Source organism: Lonchura striata, chromosome 23 (assembly GCF_050655825.1).
Source record: "Lonchura striata isolate lonStrDom1 chromosome 23, ASM5065582v1, whole genome shotgun sequence".
In the NCBI taxonomy this organism is placed as follows: Eukaryota; Metazoa; Chordata; class Aves; order Passeriformes; family Estrildidae; genus Lonchura; species Lonchura striata.
Genome location: NC_140725.1, coordinates 7,532,465 through 7,555,052, shown reverse-complemented (window position 1 = coordinate 7,555,052; position 22,588 = coordinate 7,532,465). Strand labels below are relative to the sequence as shown.

Below are 22,588 nucleotides of genomic sequence, written 5' to 3'. Positions count from 1 at the left end.
CAAGGAATTGTTACAGCCATGGGATGAGTAACTGGCATGGAATTGTTACAGACACAGATTGAGTTACAGCCATGGAGCTGTTACATCCATAGAATTGTTGTAGCCAAGGAATTGTTACAGTCAAAGAATTGTTGCAGCCATGGATTTACAGCCATGCAATTGTTACAGCCATGGGATGGGTTACATCTATGGAGCTGTTACAGCCATGGAATTGTTGTAGCCATGGAATTATTGCATTTATGGAATAACTGCCATGCAGTTGTTACAGCCATGAAATCACAGCCCTGGAATGAGTTACAACCATGGAATCACAGCCATGGAATGAGTTACAGCCATGGAATCACAGCCCTGGAATGAGTTACAACCATGGAATCACAGCTATGGAATGAGTTACAGCCATGGAGTTACAGCCATGGAGTTGCAGCCATGGAGCTGTTACAGCCATGGAATCACAGCCACGGAATGAGTTACAGCCATGCAGTTAACTGACAGGATAACCAAGAACACTTCAGGCCCTGGAGGAGATTCCTGCTTGTGCAGGGGGTGGGTGACAGCCCCAGCCCTCCAAAGCAGGACAGGCACAGGCACAGCATGTGAGCCAGGGATTGCCTTAAAAAGCCATGGAGGCTGACAAGAGGCTTTGGACTGTTTTTCCATGTATGCATTTGGAATTCCTCAGTTCATTCACACTGAGGAGCTGCTCACCAGGCTCACCAGGGGCACGTGGTGTTTTCAAGTTCATTTTTTCAATTGTGGAACTTCCTTCCTTCCTTCCTTCCTTCCTTCCTTCCTTCCTTCCTTCCTTCCTTCCTTCCTTCCTTCCTTCCTTCCTTCCTTCCTTCCTTCCTTCCTTCCTTCCTTCCTTCCTTCCTTCCTTCCTTCCTTCCTTCCTTCCTTCCTTCCTTCCTTCCTTCCTTCCTTCCTTCCTTCCTTCCTTCCTTCCCTCCCTCCCCATGGAAAAATGATGTAAGTTCTGCAATCCAGCAAAACACAGGGCTGAGGGCAGCAAGCCAAGCCCCACATAAATCCCAGGGAATTTCCCCTGGTTTCCATGGATTTCACCCCAAGGAATGATGCAGTTACTGCCCTGCTGGGGGTGCAGATGTTCCCAGCCCTGATGGTTTTCCATCAGTCTCCGGGGGAGATTTGCACCTTTTTCCAGGTGGAAAACTCTTCCCACCCCTCTCTGGCCTCAGAGAGGTGCAGTCTCTGGATTTCCAGGGCTCTGCTGGTCTCTGTGATCCCAGGGGCAGAAATCCACCCTTTTCTTGCTCCTAGGGGTAGAATCCACCCCTCTTCTTGCTCCCGGGGCAGAAATCCAGCTCTTTTCTTGGAGCAGGAGAAGAGCTGCTCTCCCAGATCCTCTCCTGTGTAAAATCGATGCTCTCAAGGCAGGGCTGGAGACCTGAGCCTGCCAACTCTGGTTCTTCAATCTCGTTAACCACGGTGCTCTGTTTAAATCATTAATTACACTCTCAGCTGCCAGACAGGGGCCTCAGGAACCTTGGGCAGGGCGGATTTTTAAATGAGAGAGAATTCCTAGGTGGGAATAAGATTGCCTTGGTCTCAGGAAAAAACAATGAGATACCTGATAAATATTTTCCATCCTCTCCCAGCAGTGGGGTTTGCTGCAGGTCCCTCCTGCTCGTGCTCCCTGTGGGAGAGGAATCCTTGAGACACCTTCAGCTCCTGGCTGTGAAATTCCGGAAGAATTCCCAAGGCCTCATCCATCATGGAAAAACTCTGCCTGGTCACCTTGCACAGATCCATGAGATTTCACGCAGGAAAATGTTGCAAATCCTCTTCCCACAGAGCCCCTCCCAGCACTGGAGGGTGGATTTAACCCCAAATCTGTCCCATTCCAACGGGATCATTCTAGTCCATCGGGTGCCTTGCTTTTATGGGAAAGCATTCCGTGACTCTGGCATGGGTCAGCCTCTGTTGGGCAGTCAGGACCATCCATCTCCCAGAGTTAAAGAAACTGGACAAAATTCCTCAAAACCCAAATTCTTCCCAGATGCACGGAGCACAGAATTAGAAAACCACATTTCATGGAAAGCTGGAAGGAAGGGCAGCCTCTCCCAGGGAAGGGCTCCTGTTCCATGTGAGTGGAGTCAGAAGGAAATGGAATTATCTGATAGGAAAAGAACTTCAGGAAAGCAGAGCTGTGGGAATGGCAGGATGGAGCAGCACAGCTCTGCCTTGGATAACTTGGAGCGGCTGTTTCCCTTTTTTTCTGCCTCCTAGCATCCTCATCTCTCTCCCTGTGCAGGAATTCCCAGCTGTAACCTGGGAACACTGGGATTCTGGGATCCAGAGTGGGAATGAAGAGGGACAGACTCATTTCCCTGGGGGCAGGGAGCAAAGGAAAGGCAGGAAAGGGGTTTCCTGTCATTTACTGACCTGTGAGACAGCCTTGATTTCCCTGGAGCTGTGATGGTCTCGCCTGTCCTGAGCTGGGGACACTGCTGGGACATGTGGCAGGACATGTCCTGCAGCCCAGTGTCACCTGCCCCTGGCCACCTCCTGCACCCTTGGAGTGTCACACATGAACCTCTGATTTCTTTGGCTGTTTTTTGAATTTTGGACTGGAATAATGGGAGAGGTGCCAGGGAAATGCTGGAACTGCTCGCCCTGGGCAGTGACATGGGGCCATGGGGTGGGAAACTGCCCTCAATGTGGCTATGGCCTAAATAAAGTAATTTATTCAAGTTTATTTATTCAAGTCCCTTCCACCAAAGTTCCAGGGACAGAAGGTGTCCTGCAACCCCAGTGTCACCTCCCCTTGGTCACCTTCATGGACAGCACTTGTCATTTCCTGTCCCCTTGTGTGTCACACATGAACCTCTGATTTCTTTGGCTGTTTTTTGAATTTTGGACTGGAATAATGGTAGAGGTACCAGGGAGATGCTGGAACTGCCTGCCCTGGGCAGTGACACGGGGCCATGGGGTGGGAAACTGCCCTCAATATGGCCATGCTCTAAATAAAGTAATTTATTCAAGTTTATTTATTCAAGTCCCTTCCTTGGACACCTTCTTCCAAAATCCCAGTGCTCCCCAGTGACTCCTGCAGCCCCTGTTGCTCTGCTGGGTGGGAGAATGTTGATCTCCAAACACCAGGCTGCTGATATTGTAGAGAAATTTTATATTTAAGCCCCATTTTTCAATGTTATAAAGAGTTAATGGCTCAAAGATGTCCTGCCCCCTCACAGATGTGTCTGCTTTGGCCGTGGTTGATGAGCTCACCTGGGCACAGCCCCGGAGATCCTTTATGGGGAGGTTTGGCCTGGTTGGATTCCATCAGAAACACCAACAAACAATTCCCCCCTGCTTATTAACACTTTGTAAATTTATTAACACTCTGTAAAATGTCTGTAAATGGAACCTTAATGTACAGCATGGCCCGGGGCAGCCCCTAAATAAAAACACATCCAGAGTCACCTCTCCAAGCCTCAGCAGTGGTGTTGTGAGGCTGTGGCAGGAGGCCAGATGTTGTCAGGGCAGCTCTGGCTCTGCTCTGGTGTGCAGCACAGCTCTGGATGGATTATGCTTCCTTTCTGAATTAGAAAATATTTTGGATTTCAGGAGAGGCTTTGGAACCCCAGGTTTTGTGATGGACCTGCCAGGGCTGCCTTTGCCCAGCTCTGTTGGGTTTGGAACCTCTTCCACTCCTTCACCCAAAGATTTTCCCTCACTCTGGAGCTGCAGTGGGAGCCTAAGGGAGCTGGGGCTGCAGGACTGAGCTCAGGGCTGGTTCCAGGAGCCCAGAGGAGCTGGGGCTGCAGGACTGATCTCAGGGCTGGTTCCAGGAGCCCAGAGGAGCTGGGGCTGCAGGACTGAGCTCGGGGCTGGTTCCAGAATCCCAGAGGAGCTGGGGCTGCAGGACTGAGCTCAGGCTGGTTCCAGAGCCCAGAGGAGCTGGGGCTGCAGGACTGAGCTCAGGCTGGTTCCAGAGCCCAGGGGAGCTCTGAGGGCTCTGTAAGCTGAGCCCGAATTACAAAAACACGGGATTGCAGTCGGGCTTCAGCTCTGGATATTGGCATTTCCTTCCCAGTCAAGCCCCAGCCTGCAAAGGTTTGGGCTCCATGGCCTGGGAGGTTTTTGGGAGCTGTGGGAATTCTCAGCTGCAGGGAGATCATGAGTTCAGTTCCTTTCACTTCCCCTGAAATCCCAGCCTGGAGCCCTCTCGTGAGTGTGAGCACACAGGCAGCACTCACTGGGAGAGCCTGGACTCCTCTTCCCAATCCAGTGGGATTTTAACAGTTTATCCCTCTGGAAAACAGGCAACAGAGGCTAATCCACTGGAGGAGAAGCATCTCAAAGTTCCAGTTCAAATATTCACCATCTTTTCTTTTTGCTTCATCTCTCTTAGTTCAATTCTATCCATCTCCTGGAAGTTCCAACTCTAATTCCATGTACTCAGTGCTGGGTTTTATTAAAAAATTCCTGGAGAGTTGATGTGACTGGACTGAGGATGGAAAAGCAACCAGAAATTACCCAAAGGCAAAACATTTTTGGGTTTCATTGTGAAGCAGGGAATTGTTTCTATTTATAGGGAAAACCGTGCATGGGTCCTAAACAGGGTTTGGCAAATTCACATTCCCAGGATTTCTCCTTCCCTGCCAGCATTTCACATGGACACAACCCTATAATTCAGGAACTTGGTGACCCCACAGATTTCATTTTCTTTGCCATCCTTTTGCCCTCTTGTTCCAAGAGCAGGAATTTCCTGCCAGTGCCTGCAGAGCCAAGCCAGACACGAGCACTCCCTGTTTTTGCAGATCCAGCTTCTCCACATTCATTCCTCCTTCCCATTTTCCTTCCCTCAGCCATTCCCAGCAGCCTTTCCTCTCACAGCAGTGACTGCACCGCTACATTAACAATTAATAACAGAGCAGCAACGAGGAGAAAAATGGACAATAAATTAGCTTTAATTGGACAGGAATGTTGCCAGGTATCCTCCTTCCCATTTTCCAGCCAGGCTCAGCCAGGCTCTCACCCTTTGAGCTCCAGAATGCTCCTCTTGGAGGCTGACTCTGAGGATTTTGGTGTCACTCACACGCTGGGTCATGACTGAACCAACACAGGATACACCTGACAGAGCTCAGGAGCACAGGGAAGGCTTTCATTGCCATGGAAATGCAGAAGTGTCTGGAAACCTTGAAACCAGCCCAGGCTGGGCTCTGGTTCCTGCAGCAGGCAGTGTCTCCAGTTGGGAAGAGGCAGATGGTCCAAACCCTGACAGCAGCAGCTCTGCAGGCTCCAGCCCAGAGCTCTAGACCAGAACACAAACCCTGAGAGGTGCCCACAGCTTCCTGAGAGAGGCAGAGCAGCCTGGCACAGCGTGGATTTTAAACCTGGGACAGGAGCCCTCCCCTCCAGTGTCACGGTCAGACCCTGACCGGGGTGATGCAGCCTTGACCCAAATGTGGCTGGAGCCCAAATGTGCCAGAGAAATTAATCCCAGGCTTAGAAATCTCCAACCTCAACTCATTTCATTGCTGGATGTTTTTATAGAGTCATGGAATGGTTTTGGTTGGAAGGGACATAAGAGATCATCCAGTGCCACCCATGGCAGGGACCCCTCCCACTGTCCCAGGAGCTCCCAGTGTCCAGCCTGGCCTTGGGCACTGCCAGGGATCCAGGGCAGCCACAGCTGCTCTGGGAATTCCAGCCCAGCCCCTGCCCACCCTGCCAGGGAACAATTCCCAATTCCCAATCTCCCATCCAGCCCTGCCCTCTGGCAGTGGGAGCCATTCCCTGGGTCCTGTCCCTCCATCCTTGTCCCCAGCCCCTCTGCAGCTCTCCTGGAGCCCCTTCAGGCCCTGCAAACCACAATTATTTTGTCCCAGAGCGTCTCTTCTCCAGGCTGAACATCCCAAACTCTCTCAGTCTTTCCCAAACCCCTCATCAAGAGTGGATATCACAGCCAGAACCTCCACGGCTGACATCCAAGCTCCCACCTACCTGGGCTACAGGAAAATCCCACCTTGGAAGTGACTCCAGGCAGTGCCAGCAGTGGGATGTGAGCGCAGGATGTGGATTTGCTTGGATACAAATCTGTGTTCACACCACAGGAGTCCTTAAAATATCATCCCTGCTTGTGTGTGGGATTTCTCCTCTGAGAAAAGTGTCCCAGGCTCTGCCCCTTTGGATCTGTCCCTTCTTTCCTTCCTCACTTCTAAGATCCCATCTGTGAGGTGGGAGCAATTAGGAATAATTAGCATGATCACCAAGCCCTTCATTAGTGCTTATTTGGATGAGAAACAGCCTGAGCAGCTTCCGGAAGATAACTTCAACCATATCCTGCTTGAATCCCTCACAGATTTCAAATGCCAGGCTTTCAAGGGAACAGGGTAATTGTCCCGGGGAGACTTTGTGATGCTTGGATCCCCATTTGTCCATGTCTTGGTTTGAGCAGCCAGGTGTTAGCTGAGGAAGGCAGAAGCCTCTCCTGAAATGGAAAATGCAAACCCCCTCCCTCGAAATTATTGTAATTTTGGAATTAAGGGGCTCTCAGGCAAAGATATGAGAACAGGAATAACAGTTCTTTACTAGGGAAATTAAAAATACCAATGCAATGGTGCAACCAAAGCAGTGTCAGGGTCCGAGCAGCCCTGTCCCCTGTGGGTCAGGGAGTGGCTCAGCCCCATCCCAGGGGGGCTCAGCCCTCCTGCAGTGCCAGCTGTGCTTCTGCTGGAGCAGGATCTGCACAAGGGGGGAGTTTTCCTTGGAGCTCCAGGGCTGGGGGAGATGGGCCTGGGCTCCCCTGGGAATGCAGGGGGAAGAAAGCTGCTCCTCTGGGAATGCAGGGGGAAGGAAGCTGCTCCTCTGGGAATGCAGGGGGAAGGAAGCTGCTCCTCTGGGAATGCAGGGGAAGGAAGCTGCTCCTCTGGGAATGCAGTGGGATAAAGCTGCTCCTCTGGGAATGCAGGGGGAAGGAAGCTGCTCCTCTGGGAATGCAGGGGGAAGGAAGCTGCTCCTCTGGGAATGCAGGGGAAGGAAGCTGTTCCTCTGGGAATGCAGGGGGAAGGAAGCTGCTCCTCTGGGAATGCAGGGGGCAAAGGCTGCTGTGCTGTTCCCAGGTCAGATTGGATCCAGGTAGGAATGCTTGGCTCCTCCCCTGGGCGCAGCATCTCCCCATGGATGATGGAATTTTCTCAGCCATGCAGGGACACTCAGTGGCCATGGACAGCAGAGATCTCCTGGAGGGAGGATTGGCTGTGGGAGAGAGAAAGAAAAGTGCCCCAAGAGCAGCAGAGCCCTGCCCCAGCTCTGACAGGTGGGACAGAGCACACACCCAGCCACATCTTGAAACCTAGGATAGTCTCTTTAGCCCAGAAATAAGTTTTGCACCTTTAAGACGGGTTCTGAGAGCGAAGAGGGGGAGGAAGAAGCATGAAGTTTGTTTTCAGGCACTGCACTCACTCCTTCTCCACTACTCCTGCTCCTGTGTTGTCTGCAGCACAGACAGACAGAGCTCTCCTTTGTTTTTAGTTAGTTTTAGGTCACTGAGGCAGAGAAGTTCCCTGGACTGTGGTTTTTCTTTTTCTTGGAACTGTTCAAACCTGCTCTGGACTGAACACCAGCAGCTCCAGCTGTGGCCCACTGGGTCCGCCCTGGGCCATGGCATTTCCAGCACCATAGGGACTGATAAGGGACTGATAAGGGACTGATAAGAGACTGAGTGACCTGAGCTGCAGCCCGGGGAGGGACTTTCTGAGTTTGTCATCTCTTCAGAACAGGGAGAGGTTTTATTGTTTAATATTGTTCATTTCTTGTGCTGGTGGATGCTCTGCCTGTTAAATAAACAGGTTTTTTCCACTTCTCTCCAAGGAAATATTTTCCTGAACCAGCTGGGGGTGGGGCCACTTGAATCTGCTTTGCAGAGGAGCCCCTTTGGCAGTTTTCTCCCAAATTTACCATAAACAAGGACGGTAATGATGTCTTAGGAGTCTTGGAAAGGAGAAATTCCATAGGAAAATGGGCAAGGTGCTGAATTCCAAGTGGGGTGTTTGAATCAGGCTCCATCAGCTCCTATTTTATACTGTCTTGTCAATAAATTACTTTTTCTTTCCATGGAGCTGACAAAGGGAGGGCAAGACATGGAGCTCCCCCAGTGAAATCTCCGCAGGAGGAAAACAGGAAGCATTTCTTGGAAATCTCTCATTTCCCTCATTCCCATAATTGCCTAGTGTGCAATTGCTGGGTTTTTCTCTCTAGTCAGGCATTTTCCCTGAGTTATAAATACATTATAAAAGTACCAGATCATGAAGTTTACAAGTGGTGTGAGGGCTGAGTTGCTGTGTAATTACCCTGGGTTTGCTCTCAGGCATTGCCGTCTTCAACTTTTATCCTGCAGGATCTGGTGGGCAGCAGGAACAAGCAGAAAAATAAAAATAAAAGCAAAAAAAAAAGAGTTACCCTGGAATTTGGTGGCTTAATTCCAATATAAATCCTGCTCAGGAGAGCTGGAACGCTGCAGGACAGAGTGAAAATCCCCCCTGGTTTTCACATCCAAACACCCCAAACCACCAAGTTTCTCATCCTCGGCTTGAAACCTCAGAGATTCTGCAGCCAAGAATGGCACAAATGACAAATGGGAATTCCAAGCAGGAGCTGCTGTGGGGAGACAGGCCAGGAAAGGGGAAAACAAAATATTTCCAACTGGAGAAACGTGCAGAAGCTTTGCTGCTGAAGACAGGGATTGTATTTGCTGTTGTCTGGACCAAAAGCACCACTCAGCACTCACTCCTTTAAAACCGTTCAGTGGTGTTGAGACAGGGGTGAAACAAAGAAAAGAATTCCCAGTTTTGCTTTCCAGGCCATCTTTTCCCCAACGGGTTTTTCACCAAACGGGTCTTTGCACAGACAGAGGGTCATTACAGTGAGAATCTGCTGCTCCCTCCTCAGTTTTTCATCATGGAATGGGTGAGGCTGGGAGGATCCCGTGGGATCCCTGGTGCCACTCCCTGCTCCAGCAGGGCCATCCCAGAGCTCAGGGCACAGCAGGGTGTCCCTGTGGCTCTGGAATGTCCCCGGGAGGAGACTCCTTTTTAACAAAAACCAAAACCAAACAAAAACTAAACCAAAAACCAAAAACCAAAAACCAAAAAAACAAAACAACCCCAAAAAAAGCCCCCAAAAAACCAACCAACCAACCAACAACAAGAAATACAAAACAAGAACCCCCCCCAACCCCCCCAAAAGAAACCACAAAGAAACAAAACCCCCCAACATTAAAAAAGAAATCCAAACCAAACAAAAAAACCCAAAACAACAACAAAAACCTAACAAAAACCCCTAAAAGCCCTTTCTGGGCTCTGTCCAGGGCTCAGGCATTGCCCAAGGAAGTTTTTCCTCATCTCCAGGGGGAATTCCTGGGCTCAGCCGCTGCTCGTGCCTCTGGAGCCATTGCTGGGCCCCAGAGCAGAGCCTGGCCCCTCTCTGATCTCTCTGCACGCAGGGACACATGAAGACCCCTCAATGTCCCCTCAATGTCCCCTCAATGTCCCCTCTCACAGCCCCTCATTTGCTGATAATCCTCTGTAATCACCTGTTTTCTTAAATAAATCCAGCCCCGCTTCCTGACAGAATTCCCGTTTGGAATTCCGTGCAGAGCAGCAGTGTTTAGGTGAAGCTGTACCGGGCAGAGCTTTGCAGTTCTGGCCGTGGGGATGCCACCAGCTCTGTCCCAGATAAATTGGTGTCAGCACACCCTTGACGAATTGTTATGGGCTGCATACGCAGGAAAAGCCACATCAGAGATCTCCAAAGGGCCGTTAACCAACCAAATGACCCCGAAATCAAAATCCAGCCCAGCACGCCCCACTGATGCAGCATCTATTAAAGGAAAGAAACTTTTAATTAAGGACAGAGGATGGGGACCGATGGAGATGATCCTGCAGCAGCAATGAGCCAAGAAATCCTTGATTTTCCTCAGTGTCAGCGCTGCCACTTCAGTGGGACATTAGCACATCTTGGAGTGTCCCCAGCAGATAAAGGAATGCGAGCTCAGCCTTAATTCCTGCTAAACCCTGGCCTTGGAATGATGTTCCTGGGAAAAAAGAAGGATGGAAAGCAGTAGGATCCTTTTGATGTCCTCCAAAGGCACCCCACAGCGGGGAGGGTCTATTAGGATTGACGTGTTAGGGCCGTGATGGGGCAGAGCAGCTTGGGTTTGGGCTTAATGAGACCTTTTAAATGAAAAAAACTGCTCAGATTCCCATTTTCTGTCACGGAGGGTGGAAAGAGCCCTGTGAATCATCATTGTAGGGCTGCAGAAGAGGATTTCATCCTTCCCCAGATGCAGTTTTCGGGCTCTCCAGCGTGAGGAAACGCCACTATTTTTATTTACGATTTAAAATAATAGCGGGGCCTTGGGAAACGGGGCCATTGTTCGCCAACACAACGCTTGCAACTCTTTGCAAATTTGTGAGGCACCCACAAATCAATTTTGTGCAGATCCGGGGAGGGAGTCACAAAACCAGCCCCATTTCCTCCACTTTTTCTCCCCATATATTTGGGATTTGCATCCTCAGCGTCCTCCCTGTGCTCTGGGGTTGTGTTCTTGGGGCAAGGAGGCTTTTAGGGTCATGGAGTATTGTTGTGGTTTTGGTTTGGAATCCCTGTTCTTGATCTGGGCTGCTGGAATGGCAGAGATCAGCCCCCCTGGTGGTTCTGCAGTTTTGAGATGTTCAGATCTTTGGGGAATGGCAATTTTAATTTATGAAAAAAAACTATTATGGTTTATAATTTAATTTAATTTAATTTAATTTAATTTAATTTAATTTTATTTTATTTTATTTTTATTTCTATTTTTAGGTTTAATTTTAATTTTTTATTTTTATTTATTTTTATTTTTATTTTTATTTTTATTTGTATTTTTATTTGTATTTGTATTTGTATTTTGGTGGGGTTTTTTAAAATTTTTTTTTAATTTACTTTTTTTTCAGTCTGACTTCTCATTGCTCTCCTGGAATAGCAGCAAACACATAAATGACGCACATGACATCATTTCTCACCATATCTGATCTGCTGTCAACTGAAATAATCACTAAATAATAATTCCAGCACTACGGCTTTGACAGGAGCGCTTTAGGAGCAAACACGTTTTGGTCCCTGTGTCATTCATAGATGTGAAAATTAAATAAAAATCAAAATTTTGCATAATAAAATAACCCCTCAATGTTTTTAGGGCACTATTTCTTTTTCCAAAAAAGGGAAATGCATAACAAAACATAGATTTTTAATAAATGTGAGTTTAGGTGGGAAAATTAATGGAACTTGAACTAAAATCACGGAATTTTGGAATGGTTTGGTTGGAAGGGGCTTAAAAGCTCATCTGAGTCAAATCCCCAGGGACACCTCGCACCATCCCAGGGTGCTCCAACCTGGCCTTGGACACTTCCAGGGATTCAGGAGCATCCAAATCTTCTTTGGGACACCCGTGCCAAGGCCTCGGCATCCTCTGGGTCAGGAATTAGAGGAGAATCTGTCCCCAGAATGATGGATGGATGGATGGATGGATGGATGATGGATGGATGGATGGATGATGGATGGATGGATGGATGGATGGATGATGGATGGATGATGGATGGATGATGGATGGATGGATGGATGGATGGATGGATGGATGATGGATGGATGGATGGATGGATGGATGGATGGATGGATGGATGATGGATGGATGATGGATGGATGGATGGATGATGGATGATGGATGGATGGATGATGGATGTAGAGGGGTTGGGGGAAGAATGGACCCATGGATGGATGGATGATCAGGGATGGATGATGGATCCATGAATGGATGGATCTATGGATGGATGCAAGGTGAATTCACTGCAGGATGAGATCCAAAGTGCAGCAGATCCTGGGTATGTGCCTTGCTCAGCCTCCCCTGTTCCAAGGAATAATAAAAATATCTGTTCTTGGAAAATAAAGACATCCGTTCATCCTGAGAGCTGGAGAGATTTCCATGCAGCAGTGGCAGTGGGAATGGAGCATTCCCAGGGCTGCATTCCAGGGGCTCTGCATGGGCACTCTGGCATGGTGGGAGACAGGAGAATTCCAGGTGAAAAGTTGGTCCCACCCATCTCCACCCTGGAGTTGCCCAGCAGCCAGGATTTGTGGGATCTGAATGTACCAGCACCAACCTTTCCCAACGCAAGGATTAGGTGTTCTCATCTCCAGGAGGAGGAAGCACAGCCTGAGGCTCCCACGGGCACAGGACGATCAGTGCAGTTCCTGAGGATTTGTGTGGGCAGAGCTGCCCTGGGCTCCGGGGCAGCTTTGGCAGCGATCTCACTCTCTGGGGAGCTTCCATCCCCAGTCCCACATCCTGGGCCATTCCTGATTTCCCCAACACGGAATGGGGTTTGTTGCTTGCTGGCTGTTCCCTGGGATTTTGGGACAATGGTGAGGATGGATTTGGCTGCAGAAATGAACCTGCAGAAGATTTTTGTCTGCAGAAGTGAAAAGAAGGAAAGTGAAATGAAGCTGGAGCACTCAGCCAGGATTTTGTCCCTTTGTAGAGTTCTGGGATAACTGGGGCCCTGTTTGGGTGGAAATGAGGAACCTGAACCATTTTGAAGCTGGACTAATATTTCAGAAATTATTATCTGATAAAATCAATTAATGGCATTATAAAACTGAATATTAAGTGGTATAATTTATAAAGTTTCCTAAAATCTATGTGCTTTCTCACCTCAGCCAGATGTATGGATATGTGAGTACAGATGAGCTGCTCTGGGATTTTTACAGCAGCTGAAACTGGAGAGGGCTGAGAACGCTCATGGAAAGAGCCACAGGGAATTTCCATACTTGGGATGTGATTTAAAGTGGAGAATCCCTGGGCTGGAGTCAGGCAGGGCCAGGGAAAGTGCAGGAGGTGAGAATGAGCTGGATTTGGGTGCTGGGCACTGGAACAGCTCCCAGGGAATGGGCACGGCCCCAGGGCTGCCAGAGCTGCAGACAACACTCCCAGGGACAGGGCAGGATTGTTGGGGTGTCTGGGCAGGGCCAGGAGCTGGGATTGATGATCCTTGGGGATATTCCATGATTTTCTGAGTTATTTCCTCACTGCTGTCTCCACAGCTCCTGCCACAAAGGGGCTGCACCAGCCTGGCCAGGGGCTGCTAAACTCACAGATGGGGGAGAAAAAATTCCCAGCAGCTTGGAATTTCCCTGTTTTCCCTGCATCCAGGCCCCAGAGCTCTTTCCCTCAAGGATTTTGGTGTGTTCAGCCCTGGAGGGAGCTTTCCTCAGGGAGCAGGAGAGCACAAACCTCCCAACATTCCCATGGGAGAGAGGAATGGGGTTATCCTCAAATATTCCCATGGGTGAGATTATCCTCACTGCAGCCAGCCCCAAATCCCCTGCAGAGCCCAGAGCAGAGCTCTGCATGGGAACAAGAGAGCCAGGACACCCAGGGGTGCCAGGACAGCCCAGGGCAGAGCCCTGCACCAGGACAGGGGTGCCACGACACCCCAGTTGTGCCGGGCACTGCTGGGCACATCCCTGCCATAGGGGGTTGCCCCCTTCCTCCAGGGATTTGCTCCACACCCACCGGGGCAGGGGGAGCCTCTCCCTGCTGGGCCCATTGGTGTTTCAGTGCTGTCACACATTTCTGCCCAGTTAATGGGTCTGCGTTTTTGCCCTGTGTGCTGCTGAGCAGATCTTATCCCTGCCAGCAGCTCCATAAACCTTTGTGAGGTTCTGTGGATCCCATAAACCCGGCAAAGGCTGCTCCTGGGAATATTGGCACAGCCCTCGGAGCAGAGTGAGCTCAAGTTGTGCAAAACCCCAAACACAAACTGATGAAATCTGGCTGCAGCCCAGAGCAAAATCCTATTTCATCTGCAGTGCTGAGCACAAGAATGAGGCAACCCTGACCTGGTGACTCCTGCCCCAGCTGCTTCCAGAAGTGTTTTCCCTTCCCTGTCCATAAAATTCCAATGTCTCTGTAGAACCCAGCAGCTTTCCTTTGGTTTTCATTATTTTTGATAAGGATTTTTACAGCAGGGAATTTTTTGGGGCCACTGTTACAAGTGATGTCCCAAAAGTGATGCCTGATTCCTTCACCTGAGGATATTTGCTCTGCTTGGGTGATTTTCCACCTGCAGAAATGGGCTCCAACATCCAAAGGATGTGGAGCTGCTGGAGAGAGCCCAGAGGGATCCACGGAGCTGCTGCAGGGCTGGAGACCCTCTGGAGCCAGGCTGGAGAGCTGGGGGTGCTCCCTGGAGAGGAGAAGCTCCAGGGAGAGCTCAGAGCCCCTGCAGGGCCTGGAGGGGCTCCAGGAGAGCTGGAGAGGGACTGGGGACAAGGATGGAGGGACAGGACACAGGGAATGGCTCCCAGTGCCAGAGGGCAGGGCTGGGTGGGAGATTGGGAATTGGGAATTGTTCCCTGGCAGGGTGGGCAGGGGCTGGGCTGGAATTCCCAGAGCAGCTGTGGCTGCCCCTGGATCCCTGGCAGTGCCCAAGGCCAGGCTGGACACTGGGGCTGGAGCTCCAGGGACAGTGGGAGGGGTCCCTGGGGTGGCACTGGGTGGGATTTAGGATCCCTCCCAACAGAAACCATTCCAGTCTGTTCTACTGGAAAAGGACCCTCTGCTTATCCCATCCCCCAACAGCTGTTTCACTGATGCTGAGCTATCCCTGCATCCACTTCCTGACAATAAACAGGGAATTTCTCACTCTTCTGTTCCCATTCAGTCTCCAGAAGCTCCTGGAGCACTTGCAGAGCCACCACAAATTTATGGGGCAGCCTCACATCGTAAAACCCATCCGTAATCTTCATCTTTGAACAGCTTTCAGACCACAAGAATTCGAAACCTCGCTGTGCTGGAGGCTCAGGCAGCTATCAGGGCACCCCCCCCCCCCCCCCCGTTTTTTTTAAATCTTATTTGGACTTCGAGGAATTTTTTGGGCCAATTTAAATAGGGAGTTGAAGATAAAATTCCAGCCCAAATATGTTCTGTCTCTCCCTTACCCAAAATACGTTGGTTATTGCAAGAGAAAACGCTTTATGTTAAGGGAGAGGGGCTGGGGAGGAAAATATTTTTTCCTTGTCCCAGACTAAACACTGGAATTTAGTGAGATTATTTCTACAAAAATGCCTGTAAAAAAAATGATGTGGAGTGAGAAGGGAATCTCCTAGAGGGCGAAGCACAGCCAGGATTTCACCTCCGTGAGGAAAGAATGTGTTGGAATCGTTCCTTTGGGGGGAACATCTAATAAACAGAATTTCGCCCTGAGAAGTGCTCTGATAAACAAGGCAGGAGGAGGTGCAGCACAGCTTTAAATGATGTTTGTTTTGCCAAACCCCTTCTCTTCCTCAAAAGCAGGGGGAAAAGGAAATTTTATATTTAGATTGTGGTGCAGATGCTTTTCATGAGGGTCCAAGGGGAAGAAAACACAAACTTGACTCTGATTCAGATTTTAAGTCTTGTGAAAAGAAAAAGAAAATAAGAGGGAAGTTTTTGAACGGTATAAACAAAACTGAACCATTCTGTTTCCTGTTGTGTTAAAGACTCTTTGACAGCTGATGGAATGTTAAATACTTCTAATTATCTGTCTTGAACTATTAATTGATCTCTTTTAATTTTAGTTTTTAATGTTTAAATCTTGCAGAACGCTGTCCAGGCAATTAACTCTGGATATTCCCTCAAATGCAAATATCACAAGAAAAAAAGAGAAGTTATTTGTGTATGAAACACTCAAAGTTAATCAAGACTGAGACTTTTACCTTTTTTGACTCATGTCTGTCCTAAGATGTGACTTCAATTATTCATTGGCACTTTTTAATTGCATTTTCTTGCCCCCTGCTTGTTAAAACTGCTGTGAAAATGGAACAGTCATGGAATTGTTGAAACCTCGATCCTGGGAATTCCCGTATCAGAGAGGATTCTGACTGGCTGTGAGGATGGGATTCCTCTCCCTGTTTAGGTTTGGGGTTCCCACATGTAGGAAATCAGCTGGGCCCTTCCTGGGGTGCTGGACTCTGCTGTGGTGTTTCCTCTCCTTCCTTGTCGTCCTTTTTGGCTTGTTTGACCCCAAAATAGGTCCAAGACATTTTTTTTGCCAAAAGCAGAGGAGCAAATTTTGAATATCCAAGTGCAAAGTTAAATGTGAACCTCAAGCAGCTGCTGAAGGTTCCCGGGCCTGGCCTGAGGAAGGTCCTGGAGAAAAGAGTCTCCATGGATACAGCAGGATGAATTTAGGGACATGGCAGGTGGCTTTGTGATAGAAGGACAGCTGGAATTGGTGACCGCAGAGGTCTTTTCCAACCTGAATGGTTCCATGATTTCATAATTCTAGGATTCCATTATTCCATGGTTCCTGGATTACAGGATTCCATAATTCTGTGATTCCATGGTTCCAGGATTCCAGGATTCCATGATTCTGTGAGTCAATGGTTCCATGATTCCAGGATTCCATGATTCAGTGGTTCTGTGGTTCCAGGATTCCATGATTCAGTGGTTCTGTGGTTCCAGGATTCCATGGTTCAGTGGCTCCATGGTTCCAGGATTCCATGATTCTGTGATTCCATGGTTCCAGGATTCCAGGATTCCATGATTCTGTGATTCAATGGTTCCATGATTCCAGGATTCCATGATTCAGTGGTTCTGTGGTTCCAGAATTCCATGATTCGATGGTTCCATGATTCCAGGATTCCATGATTCAGTGGTTCCATAATTCCAGGATTCCATGATTCAGTGGTTCCATGGTTCCAGGATTCCATGATTCTGTGGTTCCGTGGTTCCATGATTCCATGATTCAGTGGTTCCATGGTTCCAGGATTCCACGAGCTGGGCTGTACAGTTGATGTCCATGGTGTGAGAGGGATGGGTGTGACATTGGCATCTCCACCCTGCTGGGGTGGTCCCCGCGGGTGGGGGGTCCCCCCAGCAGTGGGGACATCGCGGCTGCTGGGCCGTGTCTGTCCCCAGGAGTGGCGGTTCATCTGCTCAGCTGCTCAGACAAACTCCGGGTTGGGCTGGGCTCAGCCAGAGCTGGGCGTTTTCTCTGCTGTGCAGCTTTGGCCATTTTTGCTCCCTTTGATGAGAGAAAATCCCTGAAAGTGCTCAAATCCAGGCTGGATGGGGCTTGGAGCACCTTGGGAGAGTGGAAGGTGTCCTTGCCATGGCAGGGGTGGCACTGGGTGGGCTCTAAGGTCCCTTTGCACCCACACCATTCTGGGATTCTATAACTGACATTGGCAAGGTCACAGAATCACAGAGAAAGCGGAGCTGAGAGGGACCCACAGGATCAGCCAGTCCCACCCTGTCCCTGCCCAGACCCCACCAACCCCACCCTGGGCATCCCTGGGGCTCTGGCAGCCTCGGGGCCGTGCCCATTCCCTGGGCAGCCTGGGCAGTGCCAGCACCTCTGGGGGAAGAACCTTTCCCTGAGCTCCAGCCTGCCCTGCCCTGGCCCAGCTCCTGCTCTTCCCCTCTGTCCCAGACTGAAAGGCAAGATGAATTCATTTCCCATCTGTGTGGAATTATCTGCTGTTAATTGGGCAGTGTTTCCTTATCTCTTCCACAACCAATCCTCCCTCAGGAGGCTGATAACGGCTATTGAATGTCACTGGTGACTGATAAGAGCTGTAACATCCACTGGGAGATGCTCTGCCCAGAGGGAGGAGCCAGGCATTCCTACCTGGATATAATCTGGGCTTTTGGGACACCAGACTCAGGCTTTTCCAATGGATTTCCAGGAGGACTGCAGCCATTCCACTTTAGACTGCTACTAACACCCTGACCAACAGGGTGTCAGGTTGTATTCTTACTCTGTCAGTGATTATTGCATGCATTGTGTTTTCTTTTTCACTTTTCCTAATAAATTGTATTTCTGACTTGGAGTCTCTCACTGATTTTGTTTTCAATCCAGAACACCCTCACAAAAAGATGTGACTGTGACTCTGATGAGTCTCTCCTCAGCCTCCTCTGCTCCAGCTGAACATTCCAAGCACCCTCAGCCTCTCCTCGCTCACCTTCTCCTCCAGACCCTTCCCCATACTCATGTCCTCCTTCTGATGCCGCCCCATCCCAAATCCCTGTCATGAGAAGAAATGATAACGGCCTCTCACATAACCAAAAATTGCTGCTAAAAAGAAATTTCCTTTTCCCACTGAGCTTTGTCCCAAAATTCCCTCTTTCCCGTGCCCTGTAATCAGATCAGAGGCACTTTCCATTGTTCTTGATCTTTGCTTTGTACTCGAGTCTGATTAAACACAGCCCCAGCTCATCTCTTGTAAAGTCAAACCAGGTGACATCTGTGGCTCCTCCTGGTTTTCCCCTCTATCCCATCCTCCTCTGTGGGATTCCAGAACCTGGCTGGAACCTGCTTTGTTCCAGGGTGCTGGGAAGCTTAAATGATAAATGACTGAATTTTTATCTTTGCAAAATTGTTCTCCTCCTTTAACACACAAAGGTATTTGCCCCCAGCCCTGCTGAGGGATAAATTCCAAGGATTAAATGTTGCCCAAGTGCTGGGCTTCGGTTTTTCCTGTTGGGATATAAACCAAAATCAGACTTTCACAAAACAATCTGTTAATTTTAAAGACCACTTGGCTCTTTTCTCAAAAGGGTCATTTCAGAGGGAATTTCAGACTTGATCTGGCTGATTCCTGATTTTCCAATATTTCTGTGGGATGGCTAGTCCTGGATATTGAAGTGTTGCTCTGCCATGGGGCAGCAGAACTCTGAGCTGAATTCCAGTCTCTGAGGAATTCTAGACCTAGCCAGGAAATGGGAACAACAGGAACTTGTGGAATATTCCAGAAAGAAAATGTGGAATATTTTCCTGACCAGGCCACTTTACTCTGGTGACATTTCAATCCCTGCCTGCTGTGATGACTTTTAATCTCTGGATCTGTTGTGTCTGGATACCCTGGAGCTGAAATGTTCCTTAGTTCCTTTCCTAGGAGAGAATTTTTGATTTGCTGTGAATTTATTGACTCTGCTCTCTGGCTGGGAAGGCTCTGCTTCATTTCTGCAGCCACAGCTTGGCAGGGAAAGAGCTGCTGCTGAGGTTCCCCCAAATTCCCCATCCCAGAGAAGGATCTGGATTTATCCAGCACTCCTGGAATCCCTGGGGGAGAGCACAGCAGCAGCTCCAGAGTTCATTAGAACTCATTTTTGGGAGATCAACAGAAAAATGGGAATCTAGAGCCTGCTCCCACTCTTCGTGAAGCTCACTCTGTGTTTATCTCATCCCTAATAAAACACAACATTCCTAATGCTAGCCCAGCTCAGGTGTTTTCTTTTAAATCCATTTTGAGGCAAACCAGACAAAGAGAAATCAATGATTTCCCTCAGGAATTTGAAAGGCACAATTCCATGAGATGGAGAGGCCACCCCAGGGACACCAGGTCTACCCAGGGAATGGCAAGTTAAATTCTCACTGCAATGTTCCTGCATTCATCAGGGTTTGGGAATGGCTGTTCCCAATAAAAGTGCTTCCCTGTGCTCAAGCGTGGGCAGAGCTCTCTGGGAGCCCCAGGCTGGCAGGGTGAAATCAGGATTTTTGCTGTGGGCAGGAGGAATTTTTTGCAGCTGGTTGTGAAATTCTTGGGCCAAGCCTGAGCAGCTCCAGCCTGGAGGAGAGAGTGGCGAGGGGTAAATGTAAATTCCAGCAGCTGGCTCAGCTTCCCTTCTCCCTTGCCAGGTTGGGGCAATTACATCTGATTCTAAACAGCCTTTTCCTGAGCAGGAGCAGCAGCAGCTCCAGGGAAAAGAGGAATTAAAAATATCGGTTTGGGCTGAGTTTGCCCAGGTTCTGGAAGAAATGAGCTCCCAAGTGTTGCAGGAGTGGGCAGGAGGTGACAACACAGCAGATGCCCGAGGTGTCACAGGGAACTGTGCTCAGTTCTCACCATTCTGCTCCTCCCGGAGCTAAACATATCCCTTACCTCAGATGCCCTTTGCAGGAGGCTGCATCATTTGCATTTTGATGCTCTGGCATTTTCAAAACCACCGAGACATCAGAATTTTTATCGCCTTCAACAACTGCGTTGCCACGGGCAACGCTCGGGAATCTGTTCTGAGCATCGAGCCCGGCTTGCAGCAGAGGGCGGTGTTAGAGTGGGAAAAATGCATATTTATAGAAAATTATAGAAAAATCTCCCTTGAACCTTGGGCAAAATTCGGGGTCTGAGTCTGTGGTGGCCATGGGAACGGTACCAATCCACTCCAGTCTGTTTGCAAATTCCTTTGTGTGCTGCTCGTGTGTTTGAGCTTTTACTGGATAATCCCTGTCCCAGAGGATTTGGGATTTAAAAACCTTCCTCCTCAGACATTGCTGCTGTCCTGCTCCATCCCAGCCCTGCCTGGCCCCGGTTCCAGAGATGCTGCTCTGCTCTGAGCGGAAAACTCCCCAAAGAAACACCATTAAATATTTGCTGTGGCTGTTTCGATGGGAAAAGTGAAATGCTGAAAGTCCTGACTTCATTTCCTGGGATGAACTTTCCCAGCGTTGGTCATCTGTGCTCCGATGGTTTCCTGTCAGCACAGGCAGAAAAGGGATCTAATTTTTGGTGTCCTTTTGAACTTTTACAAGTGAGAACAAGACAATTGTGCTGCCCTGGGGGAATCCCTGAGTCCTGCTCTGGCTCTTGCCAACCTTCGGGGAAACCTGAACGTTTTTATGTCTTTTATTTTATTCCCATCATCTCTGTAAGGTTGGGGCTGGTTCTTCCTGATGTTTAAGAAATTTTTCTGTGGAGGGAAGTGGGGCTGTGAGGGTTGGTGGAGGCTCTGCTGGATGTTTCCCCATTGTCTCTCCTGGGAAGGGAGGCAGAAACCAGACTCAAATTTGATGTTTCTGCATTGAACAGGAAACTCTCTGACAAATCAGACAAGAAAATAACACGTTGCAAGAAATAGTGCAGCCACTGGTGGGCTGCTGCTGTCCCTATTTAACTTCTTAGCACTTTTCTCTTGTTGATTTTTTTTTTTTCCTTTTTGGCTGGGCTTTGTAAGAGGAAAAAAAAAAATCTTGCCTTTTCCAGAGGAAAAGCAGCAGGAGAGAGCAGCCCAAGGCTCGCTGCAAAGCTCCCTTTGTCCCACAGCCACTTCAGGCTGTGTTTTATGGAGAATTAATTACACAAAATCTCTTAATAAGAGGAAAGGCTCAGCCTCCTGCACCTGATGTGGAGCTCTCAGGCTGTTTCAGCTGGGGGCTGATGTGGGGGAGCTCATCTGCATTTTGTGGCATCATTTCAGCGCCAGCCCTGTCCCTGCCCCAAACCCAGGGATGGGGCCCTCAGAGAGCACCCTGAGGTTTTGCCCTGGGGCTTTTCCAACCCTAACCCACTTCAGACTGTGTTTTATGGATACTTAATTAAACAAAACCTCTTGATAAGAGGAAAGGCTCAGCCTCCTGCACCTGATGTGGAGCTCTCAGGCTGGGTTTCAGCTGGGGGCTGATGTGGGAGAGATCACCTGGACTTTGTGGCATCATTTCAGCACCAACCCTGCCCCTATCCCTGCCCCAAACCCAGGGGATGGAGCCCTGACAGGGGACCCAGAGGTTCTGCCTTGGGAATTTTCCAGAGGAAAAGCAGCAGGAGAGAGCAGCCCTGCAGCCCAAGGCTCAGTGCAAACGTTCCCTGTCCCACAGCCACTTCAGGCAGGGTTTTATGAACACTTAATTACATGAAATCTCTTAACAAGAGGAAAAGCTCAGCCTCCTGCACCTGATGTGGAGCTCTCAGCTGTTTCAGCTGGGGGCTGATGTGGGGGAGCTCATCTGCATTTTGTGGCATCATCTCAGCACCAGCCCTGTCCCTTTCTCTGTCCCAAATCCATGGAATGGGACCCTGAAAGAGCACCCAGAGGTTTTGCCTTGGGGCTTTTCCAACCCTAACCCATTTCAGTTTGTCTTTTATGGGCATTTAATTACACAAAATCTCTTAATAAGAGGAAAGGCTCAGCCTGGTGTGCTGCTTTCAGCCTCCTGCACCTGATGTGGAGCTCTCAGGCTGTTTCAGCTGGGGTCTTGAGGGAAATGGAAGAACAGAAACTTCCACAGATACTGAAGGATTTGATCTGCAGCCTTAGAAGAAGCCTGGATTGATGTAAAAATAAAGTACACAGACATTAAGCAGGAAAAATAATAAACTTATGTTTCTATAGGTGTAAGAAAGAATATGCCTTAAGTAAGTGAAAAACTGCATTGGTAAAATGGTGTGAGGTTTATAATGTAGGAGTGTGGCTGCATGGAATAAACGAAGAGTTTAGAAATTATAATAGAAGCATTTGTGCGTAGGTGTGACAGTAGCCCATTAGATAAATGTATCCTCAGTGCAATAGAATAAGTAAAGGCGATAGGTCAGAAAAGCAAAATAAACTTTGTGGCAATCCATTGGATTAGAAAGTTCTATATTGTCTTGTAACAAGGAACTTGTGACTATTTTGAGCTATGGCCACTGCTTGCTCTCTTAAACCTCACAGCCTCTGAGACTGATGTTTGTCTGAGCAATAAATCGTTTTTAGCCTGACTGTGGTCCCATCCCTTCAGTTAAAGCAGCGATAATAATAGGGGCTGATGTGGGAAAGTTCATCTGGATTTTATGG

At 48.9% G+C, this 22,588-nt stretch overlaps 1 long non-coding RNA gene across 1 annotated transcript; it reads right to left on the bottom strand.

The window, feature by feature from the left end:
• Nucleotides 1-2,803: 2,803 nt before the first annotated feature.
• On the bottom strand, nucleotides 2,804-12,279 carry LOC146765571 (uncharacterized). Its single transcript, XR_014949949.1, has 2 exons — nucleotides 5,968-12,279; nucleotides 2,804-4,468 (listed from the first exon to the last, which is right to left on the bottom strand). It is a non-coding gene; the product is annotated as an uncharacterized LOC146765571 (long non-coding RNA).
• Between the last annotated feature and the right edge of the window lie 10,309 nt (nucleotides 12,280-22,588).